Consider the following 8,420-nt stretch of genomic DNA (forward strand, 5'->3'; position numbering starts at 1 on the left):
GTTTAACATTCCAAGGAACTCTTGGATTTTCTTTTTATTTGTTGGTGGTTGAAGTTTTTGAATAGCGTCAATGCGTGATTTCAGTGGAGTGATTGTTTTTCTTTCTATATTATGTCCTAAGAATTTAACTCTAGTCAAAAAGAAGTGTGATTTATCGGGGGCGGCCTTCAGATTTTCGTTCTGAAGTATTTGGTGATATGTTTCTAAAACTTTGAACATTTCGTCTTTTGTTTGTGATTGCATAAAAACATCGTCTAAATAGGTGATTGCGTTTTTCTTGAGTATTAGTGGTCTAAAAATTTTGCTCATAAAGGCTGAAAATGCTGCTGGTCCTATGGATATTCCATAGAATAAGCGGTTGAATTCATATTGTTGGTTTCCGATAACAAATTGTGTTAAACGTCGTGATTGTTCATCTAGTGGCATTTGATTGTATGCACTATTCATGTCGGCGGTTGTGAAGTATTTGCCGTTTATTTTTGTTAAAATAACTTGTATTGGTTCAATGGGCCAATTACATTTTGATTCATCTATGAGTGAATTGAGGTATCTAGCATCGAGAACGATTTTTAACGATTCTCCTTTAGCTAGAATGATAACGGGGTTGATGAATGTGTTGCCTTTTGGTTGTTCTTCTTTATTAACCGGTGATATAATGTTGTATTGCTCTAAAATATCGAGTAATCTGTTTACTTTATCATGTAAGTGAATTGGTACTTTACTTGCTCTTTGTTTTTTGAAAACTGCGTCTGGTTTTAATGGGAGATGTAGTGATGAACTGATTTTGCCAACATCGAATTTTGATGTTGCATAGACTGATGAATATTGAATTAGCTGTTTGGCTAACTTTTCAAATTCGTCTTGTGTTATTTGTGAATGTTGGAAATTAAACATTGTTAAAAATTTCTGTTGGTCCTCTGTGTAGTTACTGATGTTGAATGTAGGTTTGAAATATGGAGTTTTTGTGAAATAATCCGTATTTCTGTTTTCGTTACTTATTATATTATTTATAGATAATTCTTCATTAAGAATTGTAGATTGGCAAATATCTAGTAATTGGAGTATATTATTTACGCGATAGGCTTTTTCGTGTATTGGTGATATTGTTGCGTTGGTTTCACAATATCCTAAAAGTCCTAATGGTAATGTTACTTGGTAAGGTGTGTTGTTATAGACATGTAAGGAGATGATATCTGAATTCGAATTTTTCAAATATTTTATTGAAGAGATTGTGATTTTGAAAAATTTATGAATCGGTTTGAATTCAAAATCTGACATATAAAATTTTTGTTTGTTTTGTGCTTTATCATATTGGTGAACTTGTTTGATTGAAAAATTATAGATGTTTCCTGATAGTGGTTTCAGGTGTTTTCTTTGTTGGTTAAATATCGGATAAAATTTTGAAAAGAATGGTGGTTGTTTATTCAATCTTTGAAAAAATGTTAAGGATGTTTCTTTTGTTTTTGTATATTTATCTTTGATTAATATTTTACTATTTAGTATGTTAATTGTTGGTATATACTTTGAAATAAATGGTATTCCAATGATATTATATTTAATATCGGTGATATGGAATATTTGTTTAAATGGCTTATTTAAAATTTTACTTTGTTCCATTGTTCTGGTAGGGAGGAGAAATAATTGGATTTTTCCGTAGTTTATCAATGTTGATCCTTGTGCTGTCGCTAGTTTGCTGGAGGTTTCAAGAGGTGTTAGCTTTGGGTGTAAGATTTTTATTTCATTCCATGTGGGAATGTTTATTATGTTTGATTCTGCTCCTGAATCAATTAAAAAATCTATTTCAAGGTCTGGTGGTTGAAATTCTTTATTTCTTGGGCTTTCTAAGAGAAATGGTATTGTCCAAATTTTTTCTTTGGGTTGTTCTTTTTGTATATTTTGATAAATGTGGTTTGTATTCAAGCATTTTGTTTTGGTATTTTTATTGGTTTGATTTGTAGTGTTTATCTCATTTGTTTCTTGTGTCGTTGGTGTGGAATTTATGGGTGTAGTGTAATGATTTTGAAGAATTTGTGCTTGATTTTCATATATATGTGATGGAAAGGGTTGTTCATATATGACAGATTCATAGTCATTTTCGACTTTTATCATATTGATATCAAGAGTGTTTTCAGTATCACTTTCTGAATCTGATGATGTACAGTTTATTTGATTGAGTTGTAACGTATCAGTTACTGTGTCATCAATACCTGGAGGGTCTGATGTTGTTTCTGGGTTAGCTTGTACTTGATTGATTTGTCTTTGATGTTTAGGTGTACTGCTTCTGTGACGATTATTAGAGTTATTGTAGTGATTATTATTTCGGTGTGGTGATTGGGAATAATTTCGATAGCGATTATTATAACTTGGGTGTCGGTTTTGTGAATTATTTCGCGATCTGTTTTGGTAATTATTGTTTGGTCTGTTATAGTTCGATCTATTATATGAGTTATTCCTTGATCGGTTGTTCGGGTAATTCTGGTTTCGGTTGTTTGAATAACTTCTGTTTCGATTATAGGAGTAGTTTCTATTCCTATTGTATGATGAATTTCGTGATTGGTTGTTTGGATAATAGTTATTTCTTGATTGAGAATTAGATCTAGAAACAAATCGTTGTGTATTTGAATTTGATCTGGAGTAGTTATTTCGACTATTCGGTCTATTGTAGTGATTTTGTGATGAATTATACGTGTTTCTTCGTTCTGGTGATCTTCCTCTATAACTTGAGTTATATGGAGATTGATTTCTTGTATAGCTTGTATTGTTTGGGAGTGGTTTTCCTGAACTGTTGTTGCTGTATACATTTTTGTTTGGTAGGTTTTGATCTTTTTTCATGTATTGATAAAATGATTTATTTGGTTCTTTGTATTTTTGAGGTTTATTTTGACTATCTTGTTGTTTTTGTCTACATTTGGAAATACTATGTCCGTATCGTCGGCAATAATTACACCATTTTTTGAAAGATGGTTTGCCTTTAAAGTTCGGGTTCTTTTCGTAAATATTGAGTATTTCAGTGATTTTTTCAACGAGATCTGTTTCTGATTCTTGTATATTATTAATATTAGTGGGAGTCGTTTCAATTTTGTTAACGTATTGTAATTTCAGATTTTCCGTTTCTTCTAATTTCATTGTGATTTCTGCTTGTTCTAGTTTGTCTACTAGTTTTCTAAAATCTAAATCGGGTTCTCGAATTGAAGAAGGATGTGATGCTCTCTTTTTTATTGCTATTTTCCTTAATTGTGGTGTTAAGGTCATCATTAAGATTTCTGTCATCTTAGTGTTTTTATAGTCATGTGTATTTAGTGAATATGCTTTTCGAACTAGTGTTTCGATTCTTACTGCTATTTGCTTGATGGTTTCGTTTGGTAATCTGCGAATTTCATTACATAAAACTCTTTGTTGTTGTTTGTTTCTTTCGGAGTCAAACATTTTTGAAAATTCTTGTGTAAATCTTTTCCAGTTTGATTTTATTTCTTGAGGTAGTACTGAAAACCATTTTTGGGCTGCGCCATCTAAGGTTGTTTGTATCAACGCTGTGCGTCGATGTATCCAGTTTTGATGTAGTGGCGTGTTAATTGGTTCAGGTCCAATATTTAAAATTAAATTTGCTGTTACTGCATTTAAGTAATCTTCTACAGAGTATTCAAGGTCTGTTCCTGTGAAAACCATTAAGGGTTTATTTGATGTTATTGATGATCCACCCATAAGGTATGGATTCATTGTCATTTGTAATGATTCAGCTGCATTTGGCATTTGAGAAAAATTTGAAAGTTGGTTTCTTGTTATTTCATGTTGTTGAAGATAATACGGGAGTGGTATTTCATTTTGCATTTGTGATGGTTGATACGAGTGTGTAGTCATTGGATTTTGTTGTTGAATTGGTTGAAAAGATTGTATATTAATTGGATTTGGTTGTTGAATTGGTTGTTGATATTGTGCATCTATTGATTGTGGAGAAAAATTTCTATGGTTTGTACGTGTTTTCTGTATTCCTTGTCTACGATATTCTTGAGTATTTGGTGCAAATATATCTGGTTGTAAGAAATCTTCATCTGAGGATAAATAATCCATTTGATAAGATGTTTGTTTTTTATTTTTATTTTGTTGAAAAAATGGGTAATTTTCACTGCGATCCTGTGGAGGATTTGGTTGAAAATTTGTGGAATTATATTGGGCCGTTGGGTTATCCCAGTTTCGAGGTTTTGTATATTGATTAAAATTTCTTTGTGGTTTATAATTTGTTTTTGATGGATGTGTATAATTATAATTATGGTCTGCAAAGTTGTTTCTAGTGAATGTTTTGCGTGTTTTTGATGGTATTGTCATGGGTTTGTATGTTTGGTAATCCATATGTGAATATTTAGGGGCAACCGAAGGTTTAACGGTTGATTGTAAGGTTACCTGTGTTTGTGAAGGATTTGTATTTCTTGGTGTTGTTAAATTTGGGCGTATTGGTGAAATACTTTGTTGTGTAGTTGTTGTGTGTACAATTTCTTCATTTATGAAGTGTGATGGTGTCTGTATATCTTGTTGAGTAAGATTCCTAGTTCCATTGAGGTTTTCATTGTGTATGACTGTAGAGTTTAAACTATTATTTTGTGTATCGGGTAAAAATGTATTATAGTTTAATGGTGTTGCATCAATTGTTAATGGTATTACTCTTACATAATCTCTTATGTAAGATATTGTACCTATTGCTTGACTTGAGATTGATTGTGGAAAGTTTATAAATACGGGATGAGACCATTCGGGGTCCCAAACATAATCTGATTGTTCTGTGATAGCTGTATCATCGTTCGAGTTTTGGGGTCTAAAATTTTTTCTTGCTTGTGCAATTAAATCAATATTGTGTGTAAAATAATCTATTATGAACCATGCTAAAATTTTTTGTAAATCGTGTTTGGTATGTTGTGAAACGTCGTCTTTCGTGAAATTTTCTTTAATGATGTTTAAATAACTAGAGAGTAGTGTGATTTCATGTCGTACTCTTAAATGTTTAGATGTTTCTGTCGGTGAGACATTTGTTAATGGGAGTTCATTTTCTAATATCGAAATATAACTATATATTAGTGCGAAAACTTCATTGGTGAAAATGGAGTTTGCTCTTTGTGAGTTATGGTATTGTATGCTTTTTATATATTCTGAAAAAACTTTTGAAAATTCTAAATCAAGGTCGTCTGTTTGAATAGTGTATGTTCTATTATTATGGTTTGGGGAAGTGAATTCTATAGAGTAGATTCCATATTGTTGTGTTATGTTGCATATATCTTTTAGATAGTGATCTATGATTTGTCTTTTGATTTTTACATCGGGGAACTCTGTTTTACATGGACTGATTCCGGGTTCAAATAAATTTACGAGTAAATTTTGACAAAATATGTGTTGTCCTCTATCAGTATCTGCATCTACTATAAAAGGAAAGATTTCATCATCATCTGGAGTTTCGTCACCTGGGGTGTGCGTTGAACTCATTTTTTCGTTCGATGACTGTTAATATGTAATTATTAATGTGTCGAATTGGTTGATTCCAGTTGTATAGATGTACTGGTTTGTGTTTATACTGCTTTTTTATTCTTCTTTTTCCTCTTTGTGATGAATTTGAAGTTGTTTCTGAGTCAGAAAAATATAATTGATCGTGTTGTGGGTAATTTTTATCTATTGATTCTTTTAGTTTGTAGAGTTCGTCTAAACTGTTGGTTTCTGATTCTGAAAATGCGTTTCGATTTTTTGAAAATCTTTTTCGTGTTATTTGTCTTTGTTTAGTGATTATTTTTCTCTTTAGTGTTTGTCGTTTTGTTCGAATGTATCCAACTGTTTGTGTATGAGGTGTGATTACAAGGTCGTATTTTTTGTTATCTATTTCACAATTGTGTAAAACGATTGTTTGTTTATTCCCTAGGTTTTTAAATGACATAAGGTTTAGGATGACGGGTGCAAAAGGTTGTTAAATGATTTCTATTTTCCTAAACTGTTAGTTCTTACGATTTTTTGGTTAGCTTAACCTGGGTCTATTTGTTTAGGGTTGGAGAGAAAAGTATATCGATTCCGAAGAATGATTTTTACTTTCTCGTGACTAGTATAAGCTAAGGTGTTAACTTACTTAATCTTACTTAGGGGTAGTGATTGTGTTCAAGGGTTGGAGAATAGTAAATCGATCCACAAGATTCAGGTATAATTAGAACGCGAGTAGTTCGTTAGATACTATTTTAAACTTACTAAGTCTAAGATTTATCCTGGGTCTGGTAAGAGGGGGGATCAAGTGAAGGATGAATAACCGAAGTTCTTCACTGTTTATCCTAATTTGAATGATTAGTTTTGTTTAAAAATTTCTATTAGTCTTGGGTCTTTAGAAAGGGTTGGGTAGTGAATCGACGTTTGAGGTCGTTAGACACTAATTAAGTGGGTGGGGGAGAACAAAGTTGTTCTGTTTGATCCAAGGATAAGCCTTGATGATCAAATTTAAAATGTAATGAAGTAGAAAATGATTTAAGATCCAAGGATAAGCCTTGATGATCTGGTTTTAAAATTAAGTGACTTTAAGTTTTAATGAGGTTTTAAATTTGTGTAAAGGAAAGATTTAGTATTTTATGATATTAGTGAGTTGATGATTGCTGTTATGTTTTAGGTGATGAAGCTGGAACAACAGGATGATTTATGATTACTAACCATTTATTGTCATGCTACTAATTTTTATTTTTATTTTCCAATAAATATTTTTCAAACATGTTTTGTATAATACTGCAGAATTTTAGGAAAACGATCTTAGATCTTTTTATCAATCGTTATTGTATAATATTAATTTTGTTTAGCGCCTGAAATGATTTTGAAGATTTACTTCAAGGTTTTATGTTTGCAAATGGAAATCTAAATTCATTGCAAGTAGTATTCGAAATATAAAAGTTTGTTCTGGCTTTTGCCGAACTATCATGTAACTATACGGCAAGTTTCTACTTTGTCGTATGTCGTCTTTGGTTCGATGTCTTCTTCCAATTCCGGGTAGTTCTATTATGGTTCGGAATATTGGCTCGGATCTATTGAGTCGGAGAGACATTTCAATTAAATTATTGTCGTATAACATTTTGTAAATGTTTTTGTCTAATTTCTAATCTAATTTTGGTTAATTCTAATCTAATAAGGTCTTGTTCGAGACTTATGGTCGCACCAGATGAGTTAGGACTGGAGTGTAACTCATAGAGTAATTTCGGATAGGGTACACCGTCTGCTCGTCACGCTATCTTATTTTCGGCCGGATAGATTCGTGCAACTTCTTAGTCTAATACCGATCCTAATCTTACTCTTATACTATCTAGTCTCAGGTTGTTTAACTAGTCTCTGCTAGGCTCAATAGATCTAGGGTATACTGGTTTATTGCGGCTGCTGAAGTGCTCGGGAGAGTCCAACTAATTTCTAAGTTAAATTCAAATCTCTCTGGTGCTGAAATTACAAGTAACTTCAGCACTTACAAATAAGTGGGTTGTTAGTTAGATGGATCATGATTGGTTAATATTAAATACTTTACATTGGTAAAACATTTAATTTATCCAATCATAAAATATAGTTTAGATCAGGTTCCACTTAAAACATTTAGTGGCAAACATTTTCCCTCATCTTATCTGGAAATGTATGTTATGCTTGTTTTTTGGTCGACCGGGGGCGTGAAATGAATTAGACGGAGAAGTCGGGGAAGGAAGAAGATGATTGCAGCAATGGAAAAGAATATAGCACCTGCTGCGGGTGATCCGACTACGGCTGCCAGTCCGTGGAAAAGGAGCATGATTCCAAAGGAGTTGTTGAGGTACTCGATGCCAAAGATGTTGTCCAGGATGATAGTGCGCAGACACACGAACGTCGCTGAAACACACAGCCCACAAAAATCAAACATGTCGAGTCGAGAGAGAGATAGAGAGAGAGAGAGAGAGAAAAAAAAACCACACGCCCAGCCTCCAACACCAGGGTTGTGAGTTCGAACTTGGGTCCCACTTTTTTATCAACCGCGCCCTCGAGGTAGGAATGGCTACCGTAAACTGGATGGAACCACCCTCGCCCACTCCCCCGCGTAAATGAAACATTTCCGTCATGCAGGCGCCAGGGGTCCGGAGTACATTTGAATAAAACCTATTTTGTCGCTAAGCAAAAATTGGAAAGCTTCAAATATCGTAGTATGGCAGTTTTATGGCTTTGACCGTAATTGGAAAAACAACAATTTTCTCCATTTTTTTGTTGATTCATATGTACAAACAATGCTAGACCAAACTGTGCACTTGGCTGTGCACAAGGCTGGGCGACAATTCGTATCAAGCCATGATTCGTAACATTCGACAATTCAGGATTTCTGATAGGGCGACTTTTTGTAACAGGCGACTATTCGTATCCAGCGACTATTTGTACACGATTCTCTTTGGTATTGAGCAATCAAAACAGTT

The sequence above is a fragment of the Symsagittifera roscoffensis genome, chromosome 10, assembly GCF_963678635.1.
Source record: "Symsagittifera roscoffensis chromosome 10, txSymRosc1.1, whole genome shotgun sequence".
In the NCBI taxonomy this organism is placed as follows: Eukaryota; Metazoa; Xenacoelomorpha; order Acoela; family Convolutidae; genus Symsagittifera; species Symsagittifera roscoffensis.